Source organism: Hyaena hyaena, unplaced genomic scaffold (assembly GCF_003009895.1).
Source record: "Hyaena hyaena isolate Hyena2069 unplaced genomic scaffold, ASM300989v1 scaffold_7, whole genome shotgun sequence".
NCBI classification, from domain to species: domain Eukaryota; kingdom Metazoa; phylum Chordata; class Mammalia; order Carnivora; family Hyaenidae; genus Hyaena; species Hyaena hyaena.
In genome coordinates, this window is record NW_024080639.1 from 5011593 (window position 1) to 5035619 (window position 24027).

Here is a 24027-nt window from a genome sequence, read left to right on the forward strand (position 1 = left end):
GAAACAGGCTCCAGGCTCTGAGCTGGCAGTCAGCACAGAGCCCGACGCGGGGCTCGAACCCACAAACCGCGAGATCATGACCCAAGCGAAAGTCGGACGCTTAACCGACTAAGCCATCCAGGCACCCCGGGAAGTGACTTCTTAACGAGTATGGGTTTTGTCTGGAATAAAATGTTCTGAAACTACACAATGGCGATCATTGTACAACACTGTGAATTAGGTGCCACTGAACCATACTCCTAAAAATGTTAATGATGGTAAATTAATATTTGCGTACTGATCGCTATTAAAAAAATAAAATAAATAAATTGCACTGTTTGGGGTCACCTGGTTGGCTCAGTCAGTAGAGCACATGACTCTTGATCTTAGGGTTGTGGGTTTGAGCCCCCTGTTGGGTGCAGAGATTATTTTAAAAATAAAATCTTAAAAAAAAAATTCACTGTTCAAAAAAACAAAAGCCAACAGCTCACTTACACATCAAATAGCTAAAGAGCAGAGACACATCACTGAGAAGTAGGCCCTCGGCTACTCCCAATCACAGCAATATGTGAGTTCACATAAATGCTATTAAATGCTATTAATCTGGCCAAAAGGCCGGGGGGGGGGGGCATTTTCTTAATAAATATAATTCTCTGGTTATTTCTTGACACAAATTTAGAAAACTATTATATTTTTAATAGAAATATTTCATCACGTTCTGGAATTAGATTAGGGCACTACTTCATGTCACACACAGATGAGAACAGTTTGATTTTAGGTGCTATATATAGGAGTTCACGCCAGTAAGAAATGCGCTACACACTGGAACGCTGGAGAGAGAGCATGAAGGTGATCTCCTGACAGGAGGCAGCCCAGGGCCTCAGTTCATGTCTTAGCCATTCACCCCCAGACCTGTCCACAGAAGGGAGAGGGTCTTTCCTTAAAAAAGAAAAAAAAAGAAAAGAAAAGAAAAAAAAAAAAGCATTAGGTAAACGTTAATCTTCAAGTAGAAACAAATGCCAAACGCATTTAGAATCAAAGGAACGTGAAAGCTATTTCTCTGCAGCTCTATCTCACCACAACTCACTTCCAATATTTAAAATCAAACTGGCAGTCTCACACTTTAAACAGGGACAGCTCAGTTGAGAATTTAACAGTCAGAAGACATGATATTCAAGGGTCGTGTTAACCACATAAAACTAATGTAATCAAAGCCAACTTGACAGATTCTTGGCAGGAGAATTATTTGTAAACACATATACCATGAGCTAAGATTAAGAACAGAAGCTTTTATTTTGGTTATATTCAAGGGAAAAAGCAGTAAAATAAAAACACTAAAAATAAGTAATATGAGAAACCCACATTGCAAGAAGAATAACTAAAGCTAATGAATGCAATTAAGAAAAAGAGGCAGGCGCCCAGCTAAAGGGAAGGGGCCCTCACTACCACCATCTAGGACAGAGGCAATACAGAAAGCAGACCACAGTGAGATGCCCTCTAAATGCTTACTACAGAAAAAGAAAAGGAAAACAAAAAACCAAAACAAGCTTCTCCTGTCAAACTTGAATGTCAGCATCCCTACCTTAATTGTTTAAACTTGGGGGGGGGGGGGAATTAAATTCACAAGCAGCAGAGAAAATAAAACCATGTTTGTCAAACGCTGAGAAATTCTATGCAACCTGGGTCTGCAGACCCTTCTCCCAGTCCATACATTCTCTGTGAGAATTTTTAAACTGAATTAAAATGAAATATTATTCTAAAAGCACGAGCATAGGCCTGTTCTGGATCATCCAGATGCTTCCCTGGAAACAGAGAGCTGCCCAGGGATTTCCCGGCCCACGTGTGCTGTTGTGTTGACCACAACACATTTGGCTAAGGCCAAATAATAGGATGTTACTTGGTCTGTACTCACAGTCAAGAACAGAGTAAGAACAGATAAGTGTGTAACGCATGCATGCCAACTAAAGGTCAAATGGCACCCGTGCATAGTTTTATTATTTTCAGACTAGAGAAAAGTGGGGAGAGGACAGAGGAGTCAGTGGCCAGGTAACAGAGGCATTCACAAATTCCCAATGCCTTCCCAACACCACAGCAGATAGAGCTCTCTTCACAGTAAGTGTACCAAGTTGAGTACATCACCTGTCCCATAAAATTAATTTCAACTTTATTGGCTTTGTCATTTTACCTATATTTAATTTGTTCATCTGTCTTGTTTTTATAATCTTTTAAGCATAAGAAATTTATCTTTGTGTGTATTCTTACATTACAATAAAAATAACATGAAGTAGGAGTGTCAAGAGCAGTCAACTGGGGAAGGACAGTCTTTTCAACAAATGGTGCTGGGGAAAGATCTGAACGGGCTTTTCTTCTAAGGAAATATACAGATGACCAACACGCAGAAAAGATACTCAACATCATAAGCTAGTCGAGAAAGACAAATGAAAACCATTTCAGCCCATGAGGATAGCTATTATAGAAAGAAAAAAGAAACAGAAAATAACAAGTATTGGTGAGGATGTGGAAAAAATCAGGACTTCCCTGTACTGCTGGTGGGAATATAAAATGATTTAGCTGTGGTAGAAAATAGTCTGGCAGTTCCCCAAAAAGTTAAACATAGAATTATCATCTGATCCAGCAATTCCACTCCTAGGTATAAATCCAAAACAACTGAAAGCCAAAACTCAAGATACTTATACACCAATGTTCAAAGCATTAATCACAATAACCAACAGGTGGAAACAAGGCAAATGTCCATCAGCAGATAAATGGATAAATGAAATGTGGTAGAAGCATACTGTAGAGTATTAGCTTTTGTAAAAAGGAAATTCTGATACATACTACAACATGGATAAATCTTAAAAACATTACACTAAATGAAATAATAAGCCAGATAACTAAAGGACAACTATTGTATGATTCTCCCTATATGTGATACCTAGAATAGGCATATTCATAGAACAAGTAGAATAGGGGTCAGTTTCCTGGGGCTGGGGGGGAGGGGAGGATGGAGGGTAACTGTTTACTGGGTATAGAGTTTACAGCTGGGATGATGAGAAAGTTCTGGAAATGGATAATGGCAATGGTTGTCCAACAATGTCAGTATATTTAGTGCTACTGAACTGTATGCTTGAAAATACTTAAAATGGCAAATTTTAGGGGTGCCTGGCTGGCTCAGTCAGAAGAGCATGTGACTCTTGGGATCTCCGGATTACAAGTTGAAGCCACACATTGTATGTAGAGATTACTTACAAATAAAATCTATAGGGGCACCTGGGTGGCTCGGTCAGTTAAGTGTCCTACTCTTGATCTCGGCTCAGGTCATGATCTCACGGTTCATGAGACTGAACTCTGCGTTGGGCTCTTTACCGACATCACAGGGCTTGTGTGGGATTCCCTCTCTCCTTCTTTGCCTCTTCCCTGTTCATGCTCTCTTTCTCTCTCAAAATAAACAAACTTTAAAAACAAAACCATAAAAAAAATCTTTAAAAGAAAGTAAATTGTATGCTACATATATTTTATCACAAGAAAAACTTAACACTAGATACGTGCCAAAATTTTTTCTCGGTGTTTTTAAATGTTTATTTATTTTGAGAGAGAGAGAGAGAGAGCAGGGGGAAGGTCGGGGTGGGGGGGGGGGAGAGAAAGAAAGAGAATCCCAAGCAGGCTCCGCATGCTGCCAGCACAGAGCCTGATGTGGGGCTCGATCTCATGAACTGTGAGATCACAGACTGAGCCAAAATCAAGAGTCAGATGCTTGACCGACTAAGCCACCCAGACGTCCCTCTACCAAAAAAAAGAAGATAATAATTTGAAAGACACTGCAACAGTCAGAATTAAAAATTGAATTATTTATGTAATGTTTAAAAATACTGACATAATCAATACATAGTGGTACGAACATAAACACAGAAGCATAAAAACGTAGATGAAAAGGACATATATCTACCTATCTTGCAAGAGTGGTTACCCCTGAGAAAGGAGGGAGGAAAAGGTGCACCAAAGGATGTTCAAGTGTATTTGAAAAGCTGCATTCCTTAAATTTCAAAGAGGAGGGAAGGATAGAAGGAGGGAGGCAGTAAAAAGAAAAAAGAAGTCAAATTTGTTAAATCCAGTACTTGGGCTCATTGTGTTACTTTAGATCCTCTCCACACCGCTGAAGTAGTTAGTAACAAAAATATGAAATGACTAAAAATCAAAAGTTACATAAGGAGCCACTGTACGCAATGACTGAGCAGATGGCCCACTGACAGGCCGTGTTCCCCGACTTACCATCAACAGCACCTTCCACTTCCCTCCTCTCTCCACAGATCTAAGATGCCATCAGCATGCTGCAACCAGAGCTGTCCGCCAGCACTCACCGGCCAGACTTACCCCGCACTGAGCACACACCTGCTCCTACAATCCTTGTGTGCCTCCCAAGTGCAAGTTAAAGAAACACTGGTTCCCATCAGCAGTAAAACTGAGGTCATCTTTACCAAAGAACAGATAAATTCCTATCAGGCTAGTAATACAGTAAAGACTTTTTCATCATGACTTACTGCAAGTATCTGAAAGCTGTCAATAAAAACAACTGCAACTTTCGCCAGTTATAACAAGACTTATAATAAATAAGATCAGGGTGGAAAGAACACTAGAGTCGGCCCCCACCCAACGTATCCACGCACACACATACACTAGGTCTTTTCTTCTCCTTTTTAGCTGAAACACTATTTCTATTTGGCTACTAACACCATTTCACACTATGCAAGTATGGGAGATGTGAAAGCATACTAGGTCAAAACGACACTAAGAATCAAAAGGGGAAAACTCCTAGGTATCTACCCACAAGAACTGAAAATGCAGCCCACACAAAAACCTTTCCCAGCAGCATTATTCACAATAGCAAAAGAGTGGAAACAACCCAAGTGCCCATGGACTGACGAATGGATAAACACAATGTGGTCTACCCACACAATGCAATGTCACTCTGCCACACAAAGGGGTGAAGCTCCAGCACCTGCGACAACATGGATGAACCTTGACAACATGATGCTAAGTGAAAGAAGGGCGACACCACATATATTGTAGGATTCCGTTTATATGAAATGTCCAGAACACGCAAATTCACAGGGACAGGAAATAGACTGCTGACTGCCTGGGGCTCGGGAGTTTGGGGGAAAGATAGAGAACAGCTGCTAATGGATATGAGGTTTCTTTTGGGGGGATAATGAAAACGTTCTAAAATTTATTCTGGGTGCACAACCCTGGGAATACACTAAAAGCCATCTGAACTGTACATCTCCAATAGATGAACTATACAATTGTGTGATTTTTAGCTCAAAAAGACTGTTATTAAAAACAAAGGGGGGGGCAGGACAAGTTGCCATCACAGCCCTAAAAAGATTCTGCCTTAATTTGTACGCACATAAGAGGGACAGGAGAGCCTGTAAGTCGATAAAAAGACGTATACGTCCAGGAAATGAATGACTTACACAAACCAAAATAAATCAAAACAACTTGACATTTTAGTTAGCGTGTGGACCAAGGGAACAGGCAAATTGTTACCCTTTTTGAAATACTGAAAACACTTGCAGACATTACATTAGAACCCGAAGTTTCTAGAAATTCCAGGGTCACCACTTCTCTGAGGCTATTCAGAGCTTTTAATGTAAAAAACTACCTATCACTTGAGTCCCAATAGCTTCTTACATGTCACCATAGAGTCCACGGATCTGTACCTGCCCATCTCAGCTCCCTCCGGGGCACCGCTGGTTTCACAGGACAATCTTCGAGCATCCACAGAAGGTAAAAACACCACAACCACCCACAGAAACCTCTTCTTACCATTAACTTCCTTTTATGTTTATTTTTTTTAATATTTATTTTTGAGAGAGAGCACATGAGGGAGCAGGGGAGGGGCAGAGAGAGGGAGACAGAGAATTGAAACAGGCTCCAGGCTGAGCTGTCAGCACAGAGCCCGACGTGGGGCTCAAACTCACGAACCGTGAGATCATGACCTGAGCCAAAGTTGGACACTTAACCAACTGAGCCACCTAGGCATCCCTCTTTTTACTATTAACTTCCTTACCAGTGAGCACATATTACATTTCCCATTACTTAGGGAGCCTTGTCTCATTCCATGGAAAGGTACAAAGACCCAGGAAATTCTTTGGCATTCTTCTCCTCTGGACAGCACAACCACCCATTTCTGGAACTGCTGACTTCCTCACCTTACCTTGCTCCCGGTCATCTGATCTTCTGGCCAAGGACAAAAAGCCACTCTTCTAAGTCAATGGTGCCAAGTCCACCATCACCCCACTATCAGATAAGAGTTGATAATCGTGAGAAAAATGAAAACATTAACACACTAATGCAACTTCAGTGTAAAATGACAGAACAACACACTGACACATGTCAAAACACCAACACCACAGACCCATGGGGGGAAAAATCTCACAACCACTACACCAAGACCAAAATAAGTAAAATGATAAAAGCTAATCTACTTGGAGGGAGAAGAGAGGAGCCTGGGCAGCCCCCGGAAAGTGGTGAAGTTCCTCCCCCTTCACTGTTAGCCTCACAATCTTCCTGGCAACACAGAAGAAACCCAGCGATCTTATTTTGAGGAATGCAGATGGAGAAGGTAGCTGAAAAGCAAACAACACTTTGTGTAAGTATGCTTCCAGCGCTTTCTTCACAATGAAAAATCAAAAGTGACTTGGAAAATCCAACAATAGGAGAGAGCTAAGGTAAATCTTTGTATATTCGCACAGGAAACTATATTAACCCCCTCCAAGAAAGGCTGCATTTGTAGATTATGTAAACACATGGAAAAGACCACGCAAAATGTAAACTGAGGGAAGCACTAAAACTACTTGTATTGATGAAAATTATTTTCAAAAATGCATCTTTTACAATGACACAAATAAGAGTTTACAGAGATTAATAAACAGTTGATACTTCATAATGAAAAGCTTCTTTCAAATGGCCAAGTTTCTTATTATTTTATAGTCAAACTGATCAAATACACAAGAAAACTTATCACATACACATCTAACACTGAGACCATTGCAAAAGGCAAGCACCAGAGAAAATGCAGAACGCATCAAATTCTCTTGATATTTCTTGCTGTTTTGACACAATTATTCTGGCTACCATTATCTGTTAATCATCTTCACATCACTACCCTAATTCAGCATTTTTGACAAAATGTTTCCAAGTCAGCATCCAGCACACTGGCACTGGGTACACAGCTATTAGCAGACGTTATTCGGGGTCTGCACGGCAAACCCAAAATACTCCTCATGTTTATGACAGTTACAAACAAAGAGCTGACATAGGCTCTGCCATTTTGTGCCTTCACTCAAGTACCTGCAAGTTCAGTGACACCCAGCGAATTCTCCTGGGTGAATTCAATCAGCTCCGGCAGCACGGCCCGGTGGGAGGACGATGGGCACTGAACCACACAGCCCGTATCCCAGCAATCCCACCGCGCATGTGCGCACGGAGCCATGCACAAGGACGCTCACTGCAGCCCCGGGAGCGGCCTCCGTGCTCGTCAACGGGAGAATGGCTTAAAGAATTATGGTCCAGCTGTATAGCTGCACATAAACGGACATGAGAGTATTTCCAAGAAAAAAAGCAAATGTCATAGAATAGTATGTATTTCCTTTGCTCTACCTGATACGGAAAAGTTCTGAAAGGATCCACAGGACACTGGAAACCACCACTATCTCCGAGGAAAAGGCTAGGACTAAGAAGGGCAGTCATATGGGACTCCTGACTTTTCTGTAATGTTTCAGCTTTTACAAGGAGAATAAGTTCATGCCTCACTTATATAATTAAAATTTAAGAAAACTTTCTCTGGGTCATAAATTGCATGCGCTTTATCTAGTGTTCCATTCAGGGAATTCAAATATGAACGCGTATGAACGCAGGCGGCTTGAATCCAAGTGAAAAAGAGCATGGAAGGCACAGTGTCTTCAAATTTAAATATACAAACATTTCCCTCTGTACCCCTCCAACAATATAATCTTCTTCTCTTAAAAACAAACCCAGTCATCTTCCTCCACACACAAAAAAGAAAAAAAGGCGCTTTTAGTACAAGATCAAATTTTTTTTAAATTTTACACACCAGCTCAAATTCTTTAAGAAGTATTTTTATTTTTAATCTAAGAAATAACAGTGTTATAAGGCCTGAGCCAAGCTTCACTTCATTAAAATGATATCTGCTGCCCACGTAACAGTTCTGAAATTGTTTCATTCACTTGGTCTGGTTTTAAGCAACACAGAAAAATTAGTATCCCACCTTGAGTGTGGCCTCAGTGGACTTCCAGTGCCTCATTGCCCTCCTGGACCAGGAGGCCTTGAACAGCAGTGGGCTGTGAGGGTTCTGAGCTCCCTAAGCGATTTGGGAATTGGCCAGGTTCAGGAACCCATGCTTTAAAAGAACCTTTATAAGCAGCATCTCTCAACTTGTGCTGTATATGATTATTTTTAAAGTATGATGGCAAAGCCACTCCTCCCCTCTACAGACCTATTAAATCAGAATTTCTGAGCAGGTTCCAGTCATCGGGAATTTTCTTTTTTCCCCTCAGATTGAGAACGCTGCTTTGAAGTAACTGGTTTAGGAGTTACTGATCTCAAGCTCATTAAGCAGAACACCATTATCTGCACGGGCTGTAGAAAAGTGGCATGCTGGGGGGGGGGGGGGGGGCGGCAGAGGTAAGACACCAGCACCTGGTTGTATTTGAAATCACACAGTAGGGATGGATAGGGCCCTGACTATCAATATGCTGAGACCCATTACAAAGTAGGACTAAAAAGCTCTGGTTTCGGGTGAAGATAAAGTCACTCCATTAGCTGCGAAACTCGGTAAAGTCATTTAACCTCTCTAAGGTTCAGCTGATCAATATTTTAAAAAGGACTGAAATAAAGGACCTCTGAAGATCCTTTGATCTCAAATCCCAGTGGCTACAAATCAGTCAAGTCCACAAGCAGAGAAGCCCTTAAATAAATGCATGAATATCTTCTATAAGTATCAGATTCAGTATATAGACTCGGATTCAGTATACAGACATTTCTGTGCTTGTCTATGTAAAAATCCTATTCCTTGTCACACCATAAGAAATCCTGGGGGCGCCTGGGTGGCTCAGTCGGTTAAGCGTCCGACTTTGGTTCAGGTCATGATCTCACGGTTCATGGGTTCAAGACCTGCATCGGGCTCTGTACCGACAGCCAATTCAGAGCCGGGAGCCTGTTTCAGATTCTGTATCTCCCTCTCTCTCTGACCCTCTCCTGTTCATGCTGTCTCTCTCTCTCAGAAATAAATAAAACATTAAAAAAATTTTTTAAAGAAATCCTAACTGAACATAACTATAATTATCAGATCAACTATAAAAGAAAATTAGGGGGGCATCTGAGTGAGCGTCGGACTCTTGGTTTCAGCTCAGGTCGTGATCTCACGGTTCATGAGTTTGAGCCCTGCATTAGGCTGTGCACTGACAAAAAGGAGTCTGCTAAGCACTCTCTCTCTCTCTCCCTCTCTCTCACTGTCCCTCCTGCATACACACACACACTCTCCCTCTCTCTCAAAATAAACATTAAAAAAAAAAGAAAAAGATAATTAAACTAGTCAAATAAACCCCAAGATAAATAAATAACATTTGGCATTAAAAAAAATTCAGATAACTCTTTAACCTCTTCCTTAACATTCTAATTTTTAAAAAGTGTTTCCATTTAAAAAATTGTATTAAAATACACATAACATAAAACTTACCATTTGAACCACTTTTCAGTGTATAGCTCTATGGCAGTAAGTACATTCACAATGCTGTGTAACCATCACTATTATCCACCCACTGAACTTTTTATTGTTTTTATTATTTTTAATTTTTTACATAGGTTCCACACCCAGTGTGGAGTTCAATGTGGGGCTTGAACTACTCACGACCCTGAGATCAAGACCTGAGCTGAGATCAAGAGTCTGACACTTAACCCACGAAGACACTCAGGTACCCCTATAGAACTTTTTAAAAACCCACTTTATTGATTATAACTGACATAAAATATTTCATATTTAATATACACAACTCGATGAGTCTGGGGAGAAGTACATACTTGTGAAACTGTCACCATAATCAAGCCAGAAACATATCCACCATCTTCTCAAATTGCATCCTCCCCCTCTTTGCTTATTTTCTATTTATCTTTTTTAAATGTGTGGTAAGAATACTTAATGTAAGATCTACCCTCTTAGCCAGTTTTAGGTACACAGCACAGTATTTTACGTTATAGGCACTATGCTATACAGATTTCCAGACTGCACAACTGGAAGTTTATTCTAGAACTCTGTAATCTTCCCCAAGTGGAAGTCTGTACCCATTAACACTAAAATTCCCTTTCTCTTCTCCCCGCAGCCGCTGGCAACCATAAGTCAACTATCTGCTCTCTCTGAATGACTACTCTCTAGGTGCCTCACAAAAACTGAATCATTCAATACCTGTCCTTTGGGACTGGGTTTTGTTCATTTGGCATATCAAGGTTCATGCATATTGTAGCACATATCAGAATCCCCTTCCTTTTGAAGGCTCAGTAATATTCCACTGTATGTATATACCACACTTTGTTTCTCCATTCGTCCATCAACAAACACTTGAGTTGATTTGTTCTGATTTTTCTAACCATATGTCATTTTGAATGAAGTCACATACGATAAAGATGAGTGAACCCTACATCACCAGCATTTCTTACAAATAAATAAATAAGCAAGCAAGCGAACAGACCACACTCTGGAACACAAAACAGACCTTAACATATTTAAAATAACAGAAATCATACCAAGTACACTCTTGAATTACACTAGAAATCGGTAACAAAAAACTGAAAAATACCAAAATACAATATTTGGAGATTAAACACATGATACTTGGGGATTAAATAAAACATAGGTCAACGAAGAAATCTCGAGTGGTCTCTAACCAAATGAAAACATGACTTTGCAAAAACTGTGGAATGCAGAGAAAGCAGCACTTAGAAAAAATAATGTATAGCACTGAATGCAATTATTAGAAAAGACGACAGATCTAAAAATCTAAGAATCTAAGTTTCTACCTTACGGAACTAGAAAAAATGTGCATATTAAATTCAAAGTAAGAGCAAGAAAATAAAGTTGGAGCGGAAATCAATAAAAATAAGATCAATAGAGAAAAATCAATGAAACCAAAGGTGATTCTTTGAAAAGACCAATAAAACTGATAAATCTCTAGCCAGATTAATTGAGGAGAGAAAAAAGAAGACACAAATTACTATTATCAGAAATGAAAGAATGGCCATTACTACTAAGCCTAGGGACACTAAGAGAATAATAAAGGATTATTATGAACAACTCTGTGCCCACAAATTAGATAATCTAGATGAAACAGACTAGTTCCTTGAAAGAAACAATCTATCAGAATTTACACAAGGTGAAAAGAACAATCTGAATAGGCCTATATCTACTAAGGAAACTGAATCAATAACTAATAACCTTTTAAAACTAGAAACAGATGTGTTCACTGGTGAACTCTTCCAAAGCTTAAAGGAAGAAATTATCTCAATCCTCTACAATCTCTTCCAGAAAATAGGGGAGAAAATACTGTCTAACTCATTCTATGAGGCAAGCATTACCCTAATCCCCAAGCCAGACAAACACATTAGAAAAGAACTACAGACCAATAGCTCTCATTAACACAGATGTAAAAATCCTGTACAAAAAAATTTATCCACCATGACCAAACAGGATTTATTTCAGGTATGCAAGTCTGGTTCAAGATTCAAAAATAAATATATGCAATCCATTATACATCAATAGATTAATGAAAAAAAAATCCTATGATCCTATCAATAGACACAGAAAAAGCATTTGAAAAAATCCAACACCAAGTTGAAATTCTCAACAAACTGAAAACAAAGGGAAAGTTTCTCAACTTGATAAAGAACATACACAAAAATCATACAGCTGACATCATACTAAATGATGAGAAATTAGATGCCTTCCTGCTAAGATCAGAAACAAGGAAAGATGTCCACTCTTACCACTTTTTAAAAAAAATTTTTAAATCTTAATTTTTGAGAGAGGGAGAGAGAGAGCAAGCAGGTGAGGAACAGAGAGGAGGAGACACAGAATCCAAAGCAGGCTCCAGGCTCTGAGCTGTCAGCACAGGGCCCGATGTGGGGCTTGAACTCATGAGTTCATGACTTGAGCCAAAGTCAGATGCTTAAGTGACTGAGCCACCTAGACGCCCCTCATTCTCACCACTTTTATTCAACATCATATTGGAAGTCTTAGCGGATGCAATAATACAAGGAGAAGTGTACAGACTGGGAAGGAAAAAATAAAACTGCCTTTGTTTGCTGATGACACGATGATCTATGTAGAAAACCCAAAGAAACAATAAAAAAAAAATCCCTGGAATTAATGAACCATTAAGGTTTCATGATACAAGGTTAATAAACAAAATTCAATTGCTTTTTGTTATATACCAACAATAAACAACTGGAACTTGAAATTTAAAATGCAATACCATTTACATCAGCATCCCCAAAAAAGCAGACATACTTAGGTATAAATCTAACAACATTTGTGTAAGATCTCTATGAAGGAAACCACAAAACTCTAATGAAAGAAATCAAAGAAGGTCTAAAGAAATGGAAAACAATTCCAGGTACATGGATAGGAATCAAGATGTCACTGTCATTTCTTCCCAACTGTATCTACAGACGCAATGAAATCCCAATCAAAATTCCAGCAAGACTATTTTGTGTATTATCAATAAACTGATTCTAAAATTTATATGGGAAGGTAAAAGATCCAGAATAACTAATACAACCTGGAAGAACAAAGCTGGAGGACTGTCACTACCTGACTTCCAAGACTTACTATAAAACTAATCAAACAAAAACACAACAAAACAAAGTAATCAAGACAGTGTGGTACTGGCCAAAGAATAGACAAATAGTTTATAACAGAATAGAGAGCCCAGGGGTGTGGCTCAGTCAACTGAGTGTCTGATTCCTGATTTCAGCTCAGGTCATATCTCATAGTTTGTGAGTTCAAGCCTCGTATTGGGCTCTGCACTGACAGTAAGACTGCTTGGAACTCTCTCTCCCCTTCTCTCTGTTCCTCCCTTGCTTGTGGTTCCTCTCTTTCAAAATAAATAAGTAAACTTAAAAAAAAAAAAAAAAGAATAGAGAGTCCAAAATGAGACCTACACAAAATATAGTCTACTGATCTTTGACAAAGGAGCAAAGGCAATAAAAGGGAGAAAAGATGGTCTTTTTACCATGATGACAAAAGAACTGGACATTCACATGCAAAAAAATGAGTCTAGACACAGATACTCCACCTTTCATGAAAACGAACTCAAAATGGATCACACTAAATGTAAAACACCAAACTATAAAATTCCTAGAACATAAAGAGAAAATCTAGGTGACCTTGTGTTTAGCAATGACTTTTCAGACATAATACTGAAAGCACAATCCATGAAAGAAAGTATTGCCAAGGTGGATATCACTAAAAGTAAAAACTTGTTTTACAAAAGACACTCTCAAGAGAATGAAAAAGCAAGTCACAGACTGAGAAAATTTTTACAGAATACATATTGATAGAGGATTGGTGTCCAAAATACACAAAGAACTCTTAAAACTCAACAGTAAGACAATAACCCAATTTTAAAAACCAAGACCTGAGCAAACACCTCACCAAAGAATATACAGAGGCAAATAAGCATATGAAAAGATACTCAACATCCTACGTCATTAGGGAACTGCAAATTAAAACGAAATACCACTATACACGCATCAGACTGGCCAAAACCCAGAACACTGACAACATCAAATGCTAGCAAACATGTGGGATGGCAGAAACTCACTCATTGCTGGTAGGAACATAAAATAGTACAGTCAGTTTGGCAGTTTCTTAAAAAACTAAACATGTTCTTACCATACGATCCAGCAATCTTCCTCCTCGGCATTTACCCAAATGAGCTGAAAACTGATGTACACACAAAAACCTGCATACAGATGTTTTATTCATAATTGCCAAAACCTGGAACCACCAAGCTATCGTTCAATAGGTGCCTAGTTACATAAATGGTATTACATCCATACAATGGAGTACTATTCAGCAATAAAAAAATAAATAAAAGTAAAGGTAAACAAAGAGCTACCAAGCCAGGGAAAAGATATGGAGGAAGCCTAATTTCATATAAGCGAATGTAGACACGTACCGCATGATTCCAACGACATGACATTCTAGAAAATGTAAAACTGTGAAGACAGTAAAAAGATCAGTGACTGCCAGGGGCCCAGGGAGAGGGAAGAATGAACAGGTGAAGCACAGAAGAATTTTAAGACCGTAAAACCACCCTGTACGATGCTGTAACGATGAATACATGTCATTATACATTTGCCAAAGCCTCCAAGACGTACACAACACAGACTGAATTGTCACATGAAACCATGGACTTCAACTGTAATGCATCGATATATGGCTCATCAACCGTAACAAACGAGATAGTAATTATAGTAGAAATGGGATGGAGTAGGGAGGTGAGGGAGTATGAGGATTCTGGACTTTCTGCTCAACTGTTCTGTAAATATAAACATGCTCAGGGGCACCTGCGTGGCTCAGCTGGTTAAGTGTCCGACTTTGGCTCACGTCATGATCTTGCGGTTCATGGGTTCAAGCCCTGGGCTGGGTTCTGCACTGACAGCGCAGAGCCTGCTTAGGACCCTCTGTCTCCCTCTCTCTGCCCATCCTACTCAGGTGTGCACACATGCTCTCTCTCAAAAACAAATAAACATTTCAAAAAAGGCTCAAAAACAAATTCTAATACACACACACACACACAGACACACACACACACACGCCTTGTGCTGGAGGAAAAAAGAGAGGAACAGCTACTTCAGGATAGAAAAGTTCTTGACTACCTCTGTGTTGCCCAGGCCTCAGAGATGACTTTCCGTAAGACTTCCCCCCAAGGGACTACCACAAACTCCTAAGGAAGCTGAAGCCACACTGTGACCTGGGGACTGGGTTCTGGTCATCATCGGGGAGCCTTCTTTTACAGAGGCCATGTAGTTTTTTTCTTTTTTTTACAAATAGTTTATTGTCAATGTAGTTTTTTTTTTTTACACAGCTGCCGCCAGGCTTGCTCTGTGGTTTTTATTACATAAATAGTGGCTTTTAAAATAAATATTTGATTGGGGGGGAGGGGAGGAATCCTTCCTATAATGCTGTATGGGTTACATTAGCCGGAGGGGAGGAATGATTCACATGAAGGTTGAAGCATACTAACACAAGAGGAAGAAACATAATCCAAGTTTAATTTTCAAGGACAAATAAATGTGTTACTCCTGGTTGCTGGTGTTCGGGCTGTGAGAACTCTGTCTCTTAAGCAGAAGCTGATAGGCCACTAGACCCATCGCGGCTTTCTTCAGCTAACACAAGCTGAAAGCAAAGGTCAGGTACGGCTGCGGGTAAAGGGCTCCCTGGCCAGTCCCAGCCACCAACTGATGGCCCGGCGCAGCTCACTCCCGGGAGAATCAGAGCTTTTCCCACACACCCCGCACTAGTCAGCCCAAAGCCATTTCAGCTTTTTGCAAGCAGCCCACATGCTTCTCTCTGCTCATTAACAGAACCAGTTAGAAGTTAGATCCCCTCTTCTCACTCCTATCCTGTGTCCCCTATAAGAACTGTACCCTCACGATGAATAACCAAATAGCTGAGGAGGAAAAGTTTCTCCCTTTTGGGAGTATTCCAGCTGAGAACTGATAAAGGTTCAAGAAAATAAAACTATCACAGCTTTACAACCCTAACAATGAATTGGTACATATAAGCAATGATCATTAATGGCTACTAATACCACAAAAGGAGAGACACTCAGACATTATGTATCTTCTGGGAAAAGTACAGGTCATCATCTATGAAGTATACTTGCAAAAAAAAAAAACCCATAAATATGCCTCTAGATCTAATGACAAATTTATAGAAAATACAGGAAGACAAAGGAACATATTAAATCGACACCATAGGAATGCAATCAGCAAAACTCAGCAGAAAAGTCTACAGGAAAAACAACTCAACATCTCCAACAAATCAATTAATGAGGGAAAACAGATGGCAGAGAACAATGTAGTTCAAAAGGCATTTCAACCAGGGCACCTTGGTGGGTCAGTGGGTTGAGCATTGAACCCTTGATTTCCACTCAGGTCATGATCTCACAGTTTGTGGGATCGGGCCCTGTGTCGGGCTCTATGTTGACAGCATGGAGCCTGCTTGGAAGTCTCTGTCTGTTTGTCCCCAGGCTCGCACATGCTCTCTCGCTCGCTTGCTCTCAAAATCAATAAACAAACACTTAAAAAAAAATGAAGGCATTTCAACCAAAAGCAATGGAAAACATGTGGATTCTGCTTTTAACCAGCAAAAAAACAATTATGGCACAACTGGGGAAACACGAACATTGGATATTTGATGCAACTAAGGAATTAGTTAACTAATTAACATTAGTTAATTTGCTTAGGTGTAATCATGGTATTATGATTATGGTTTCTTTTTAAGTCCTTACCTAGAGACATATACAGAAACATTTATACAGAATGATGTGACACTTGGAATTCGCTCCAAAGTACTGTGGGCTGCGAATGAATGCAGGGTGGGCTGGTGAAGTAGGTGGGTCCACAGGCTAATCACTGCTAAAGCTGCATGGGGCATACATGGAGGTTCATTATTCTGTTCTCTCCACCTCCATATTGCTTGTAACTTTCCACGGTAAGTAGATTTTACCAAATTAATTGGAATACTTTCAGATCCCAAAATTCCTTGAGGTCAATAGTCATAGTAGAGCCTGTTGACTACCTCAACTATGCTAAATACTATACAGCCAACTTGTCCTTTTAGAGCTCACGATCTGAAACCAATACAATTAGGGGCGCCTGGGTGGCTTAGTCGGTTAAGCGTCCGACTTTCGCTTAGGTCATGATCTCGCAGTTCGTGGGTTCGAGCCCCGCATCAGGCTCTGTGCTGACTGCCAGCTCAGAGGCTGGAGCCTGTTTCAGTCTGTGACTCCCTCTCTCTCTGACCCTCCCCTGCTCACGCTGTCTCTCTCTCTCTCTCCTAGAAATAAAGAAAACATTAAAAAAAATTAAAAAAAAAAAGAAACCAATACAATCAGTTTTTCTTTTCCAACCCTCCACAACCTAACTGATCTTTCAAAACATAAGCAGAAGTCTCCAGTCAATGCTTGCCCTTACTTCACTAGTCAAAAGCAACCTCTCCATCTCATGCACTGACTATCCAACCAGACCACAATTTTCCAGAAGGCAAGGAATATGTTTTACTGTCATTACTTCTCACAAAAAGTCTAGCACAATAGCTTGCACACACAGCAGTTGATTATCCAACCAAAAAATGTGTGGATCAGTTCTGGCCTGTGCAGAGATGAGTGGCAAAACCAACAAGTAATATAACACCAGAAGCAGAGGGCACATTTACACATTCTACAGATCATGAAGAATGAATGGACCCACGGTGGTAGATCCCAAAGATGGAAAACTACTCGACGTTACAAAGTAACAACAATATTACGCACAAGAGTATGGATGAATCTCCAAAACATTGTAGTAAAAGAAAGAACTCAGGCACCAGAGGCTACAGAGTGTAAACTGTTCTTTTATACAAAATCCTAGGAAAAGCAAGTGGTTGCTTCGGACAAAAGATGAGGTAATGGGACGTGCTGTAAAAGCATCGGGGTCCTTTTTCAGTGATGGAAATGTCCTACATCTGTTCCTGTATCTTGCCTGTTATACTTACACAACTATATATACTTGCCCAAAGTCCCCAAACTGTAGAATTAAAATGGGTGACTTTTGGGGCACCTGGGTGGCTCGGTAGACTGAGCATCCAACTTCGGCTCAGGTCATGATCTCACAGTCTGTGAGTTCATGCCCTGCACTGGGCTCTGTGCTGACAGCTCAGAGCCTGGAGCCCGCTTTGGATTCTGTGACTCCCTCTCTCTCTGTACCTCCCCCACTCAAGCTCTGTCTATGTCTCTCTCTCTCTCAAAATTAATAAATAATAAAAAAAATTTTAATGGGTGACTTTTATGATAAATCATGCCCTAAAGAAACCATTTAAAAATCATAAAGCTATATTTAAAAATTATAAATATTTACAATAGGACAGACCAAGAACTCTTACAAATTAGTAAGACAGACATAAAAGAAAGCTAGGCAATGCTCTTTCTGCCATCTTTCCGTGACGCCATAATGGTGTGCAGGAATGTCGCAGACAGTGCTCTCAAGAGCATGAACAATGCTAAAAGGAGAGGCAAACGCCGGGTAGGCCATGCTCCAAAGTTATCTCCCAGTTTCTAACTGTGATGATGAAGCATGGTAACACTGGAGAATTTGAAATCACTGATGATCACAGAACTGGGAAAACTGTTGTGAACCTCACAGGCAGGTTAAACAATGTGGAGTGATCTGCCACAGATTTGACGTACAGCTCAAAGATCTAGAAAAACTGCAGAATGATTCGCTCCTGTCCCACCTGTTTGGTTCTACTGCACTGACTACCTTAGTTGGCATCATGGACTATGAAGAAGCAGGATGAAAACACAAAGGAGAGAAAATCCTGGGATTTTTTTTCTAGGGATGTAATACATACGCACAAATTAAGTGCCTCAATGGAGAAGGAAGGAAGGAAGGAAAAAAGGAAGGAAGGAAGCAAGCTAGGCAAAGCAAAGGAAAGGCGCCTGGGTGGCTCAGTCAATTAAATGCCCGACTTCAACTCAGGTCTTGATCCCACAGTTCATGAGTTCCAGCCTCACGTGGGGCTCTCTACTGTCAGCACAGAGCCCACTTCAGATCCTCTGTCTCCTTTTCTCTCTGCCCCTCCCCCACTCACACTCTGTCTCTCCTCTCTCTCAAAAATAAACAAACATAAAAATGTTTTTAAAGAGAGGCACGTCGGTGGCTCAGTTGGTTGAGCTTTCCAATTCGGCTCAGGTCATGATCTCGCAGTTCATGAATTCGAGCCCCACACCAGGCTCACTGCTGTCAGCTCGTCAGCACAGAGCCGGCTTCCAATCCTCTATCCCTCTCTCTGCCCAACCTTCTGCTTGCGCTCTCCCCAAAAATAAATAAATATATTTTTTAAAAAGTGAAAAACAGAAAAGAAACAAAGCCAGGCAAGGGAAATAAGAAATTCAAACAAAATAATACATAGCCAATTAATGTGAAGGTATGTATAAATTAAATCAGTAAAATACTATTTTTCCCCATAAAATTGGCAAAAATTGTTTTGTTTTGATTTTAATTATTTAATATTTAGCACTAAGAGGGTTTAGGGGATACTGGGACTCTTGAACACGGCTGATATAAGGGTACACTGGCCCAATCTTTCCACAAGAAAGGGTGCAAAAGCCTTATAAGATACAAACACCCTCCAGTCTAAAATTACGTGTCAAGACAATTCACAGAGAAAGAATCGTCTTTAACCCATGGTACTAAAACTGGATCTCCACAGGCAAAAGACTGAAGCTGGATCTCTACCTCATACCATGTATGAAAAATAAACTCAAAATGGATCTAAGACCTAAATGTGGGGGTCGGCAGAACACGCAACTCTTGGGGGTGCCTGGGTGGCTCAGTCAGTTAAGTGTCCCACTCTTGATTTCAGTTCAGGTCATGATCCCAGGGTCCCACACTGGGCAGAACCCACATCAGGCAGAACCCACATCAGGCTCAGCATGGAGCCTGCTTCAGATTCTCCCTTCCTCCAGCCCTCTCCCCTGCTCAATGCTTTCTCTAAAAAATAAAAAATAAATAAATAATAAAATATTAAGAACATGGAGATCTTGATCTCAGGGTCGTGACTTTGAGCCCCATGCTGGGCAGAGAAATTACTTAAAAAAATAAATGAAATTAAAAAAAAAAAAAAAAGGCCTAAATGTAAGAGCTAAAATTGTAAGACTCCTGTTAGTAAACATGGGGTTAATTTTCGTGATCTTGGATTAGGCAGTGGTGTGACGCCTAAAGCACAAGCAAGAGAAAAAATAATATAATAGATAAATTGGAATTCATAAAGTAGAAAAAAAAACCCTCTGCACTTCAAAGAACACTATCAAGAAAGTAAAAAGACAATTCACAGAAAGGGTAAAGTACCTGCAAATCATTTATCTAATAAAGGTCTAATAACTAGAATATATTACGAACTCTTACAACTCAACAAAAAGACAACCCAATTAAAAAATAAACTATAAAAGCACATGAAAAGACATTCACCATTAGTTTTTGGCAATGCAAATCAAAACCACACTGAGATACTACTTAATACCCACTAGGATGGCCATAATCAAAAACACAGATAATGAAATAAACTGACAAAAATATGGAGAAACTGGAGAAACTGGAAACTTCTTACATTGCTGGTGGGAACAAAAAACTGTTAACGGCTGTTTTATATGATCCAGCAATTCCACTGCTAGGTATTTACCGGAGAAATAGAAACATATGTCCACATGCAAACTTGTACATAAATGTCCATAGTAGCACTATTTGTAATAGCCAAAAAGTGGAAACAATCCCATTACCCCTCACATGATACATGGATACACAAAATGTGGTAGATTATAAAATGGATTATTCAGCCACAAAAAGGAAATGAAATACTGACACATGCTACACACAACATGATGGAACTATGAGAACATTACACGAAGTAAAAGCAGCTAGACACAAAAAGTCACAGATGATAGGATTCTATTCCTTTTATTTAAGGACTTTTTAAAGTTTGTTTATTTATTTTGAGAGAGAGAACAGGGGAGGGGCAGAGCGAGAGGTAGAGAGAACCCAAGCAGGCTCGACATGGGCCCAACCCCGACACGGGGCTCAATCAAGCTTGGCTCATGACCTGAGCCAAGATCAAGAGTCAGACACTTAACTGACTGAGCCATCAAGGCAAACCAGTATGATTCCTTTCTTATGAAATGTTCAGAATAATAAATCCATAGTGAAAGAAGGTCTGTAGGAGTTTGTCAGGGGCTGAGGATGAAGGGTAGAGTGGAGACTGATAATAGGTATGGAGTGTCTTCCTGGGGTAATGAAAATGTTCTGGAATTAGGTAATGGTGACAGTTACACTAACCTGTGTTATTCTAAAAACCCCCGAACTGTACACTTTAATAGGGTGAATCTGATGGCATGTAAGTTACATCTCAGTTAAAATAGTAGAAAATAAAAAAAATAATCCTGTCTGGAGCAAAAGCTCATCTAAAAACATGACTTTTAGGGGCACCTGGGTGGCTCAGTCAGTTGAGCGTCCAGCTTCAGCTCAGGTCATGATCTCATGGCTTGTGAGTTCGGCCCGTGTGGGGCTCTGGGCTGACAGCTCAGAGCCTGGAGACTGTTTTGGATTCTGTGTCTCCCTCGCTCTATCTGCCCCTTTCCCACTCAATCTGTCTCTCAAAAATAAACAGAAAACATTAAAATGAATAAAACATTAAAAGAAAAATTTTAACGTGATTTTTATAAAAGACAAAAAATTGCAAACAAAGTAAATGTCCGACTGGGGATCAGTGAAATAAACTAAGGTGTGTTAAATCAATGGAATACCATGCCCACACACAGCAGGTACACAGAGTCCTACTAAAAGTAATGAGGTATTAAAAATGCCTTAGAAATAAATTTTATGTGAAAGATGTTTGTCCTATTAATAATTTTTTTTCAGTCAAAAAAAGTATGCCCACAATATTCTAATGCCCTTTTTCCAAAGAAGAAAACAAACAATCTTAGGGTAAAACCAGTTCTAATTTCTAGCCTCCAGATTGTGAGAGAATAAATTTTTGTTATTTAAAACAATTTTTTTTAATTCTTTGCACTGAAAAAAATTTTTAAGTATACTCACAATAGAAACCCATATTAATAAAAAGAAAAAAGGAAATATATGTATACATACTCTAAATATTTTAAAAATACATAATATACAGGGGCGCCTGGGTGGCTTAGTCGGTTAAGCGTCCGACTATCGCTTAGGTCATGATCTCGCGGTTCACGGGTTCGAGCCCCGCGTCGGGCTCCGTGCTGACTGCCAGCTCAGAGCCTGGAGCCGTTTCAGAGTCTGTGTCTCCCTCTCTCTCTGACCCTCCCCTGCTCACACTGTCTCTCTCTCTCTCCTAGAAATAAATTAAAAAAAAAAATACATAATATACAGATAAATATTTTTAAAATATTCACACCAAAATGTTAAGTAGTTATATCCTGGCAATAGTATTATGGAAGTTATTTTTTTACTTCTTTGGTTTAGGTGTATTTTCTAGTTTCTTGACAATTAGTATTAACTAGTAGCATTTAAACTATATGTTGATTTTATTTATTTTTAAATGTTTTTTATTTTTGAGAGAGAGACAAAAAGAGGGAGAAGGGGCAGAGAGAAGAAGGGGACAGAGGATCCAAACAGAGGATCCAAAGCAGGCTCCGTGCTGACAGCACAGAGCCAATACAGGGCTCCAGCTCATGAACCGTGAGATCATGACCGAAGTCAAAGTTGGAGGCTCCACCGACTGAGCCACCCAGGTGCTCCTATATGTTGATTTCAAAAACAAGCATTTTAAAGGGCAGTGGTATTAACACCTCATACAAAGAAGAAAGGAAAGGTCAAAAAACTAATTTCGAGGAATAAAGATATCAAAATTCCAAATGTCATCAGACATTAAATCCCAATCATTGGAAAGTAACTTTTAAACCACTACTGCCATGATCTTAATGAATTCTTATTCCTGCTCTGGCAGAAATTTATAACACTTGACTTTACTGAAAGTAAATTTTGATTTTGGCAAAATCAAAACAGTAAGGGAAAAATGAGGGACCAGGTCCCAGATCTAGTCCAGAAAATGGTTCTGATGAAACACAGCTTACTCTAGGATAAATCTGAAGATATTCACTCTACACAATCTGAACGCATTGCTCAGATATAAAAATACTATAGAGAAACTTCACCACTGGGGTGCCCAGGGGGCTCAGTTGGTTAAGTGTCCAACTTTAGCTCAGGTCATTATCTCACGGTTCATGAGTTCGAGCTCCACATTGGGCTCTGTGCTGACAGCTTGGAGGCTGGAGCCCTCTTTGGATTCTGTGTCTCCCTCTCTCTCTGCCTCTCCCCACCTCTCCCCCACTCACACTCTGTCTCTCTCTCTCTAATATAAAATGAACATTAAGAAAATAGTTTTAAAAAAGAAAAACTTCACCATCAACAACAAAACCACCACTCACAACTCCCCAAAATATAGCCAAGCCAACAGAAAACAAAGCTTACTCTCAACATATGAAAAGGACAGGACTCTAAATTTGGAAGTCAACTCTGCAGTTGTTGTCATGCTTACATTTTTTTAATGAAAATATAGCTCTGCTTCATACTAGTTTCTAAGAAAAAGCAACATGTAAAGGAAACACTGCAAAGTACTTCAAAGACAAAACAAAGAAAAAGATAAAATGAGTTCTACTTAAAATTGTTTAATTAAGGACATTCCCAATACTGCCAAAAAGTTTTTAAACAAAAATTCAAGTTAAAATTAGGTGAGGTTATTTGTGAGGTTAATACGATAAAAAACACAATTAACCATCACTACCTATAGCAGAACAGGTAAAATAAAAAAGTGATAACACTCATTGCTGGCAAGGATGCAGACAAACTGGATCTCACAGGGCTCGTAGGGATGCAATATAATACAAAACTGTAAAAGAGAATTTAGCAGTTTCTTTTAAAACTAAGTATGTACTGGGGCACCTGGGTGGCTTAGTCGGTTGGGCGTCCGACTTTCGCTTAGGTCATGATCTCGCGGTTCGTGGGTTCGAGCCCCGCGTCGGGCTCTGTGCTGACTGCCAGCTCAGAGCCTGGAGCCTGTTTCAGAGTCTGTGACTCCCTCTCTCTCTGACCCTCCCCTGCTCACGCTGTCTCTCTCTCTCTCCTAGAAATAAATAAAACATTAAAAAAAAAAAAACTAAGTATGTATTTACCATATGACCCAGC

General features: G+C 39.8%; 1 protein-coding gene and 1 pseudogene across 3 annotated transcripts in view; one reads left to right on the forward strand and one right to left on the reverse strand.

Annotated features, from left to right (window-relative positions):
• Positions 1-24027, reverse strand: part of TENT4B (terminal nucleotidyltransferase 4B) — a 73177-nt gene that overhangs the window by 42349 nt on the left and 6801 nt on the right. The gene's annotated exons all lie outside the window — the stretch shown is intronic.
• Positions 18268-18652, forward strand: LOC120238603 (annotated as a pseudogene).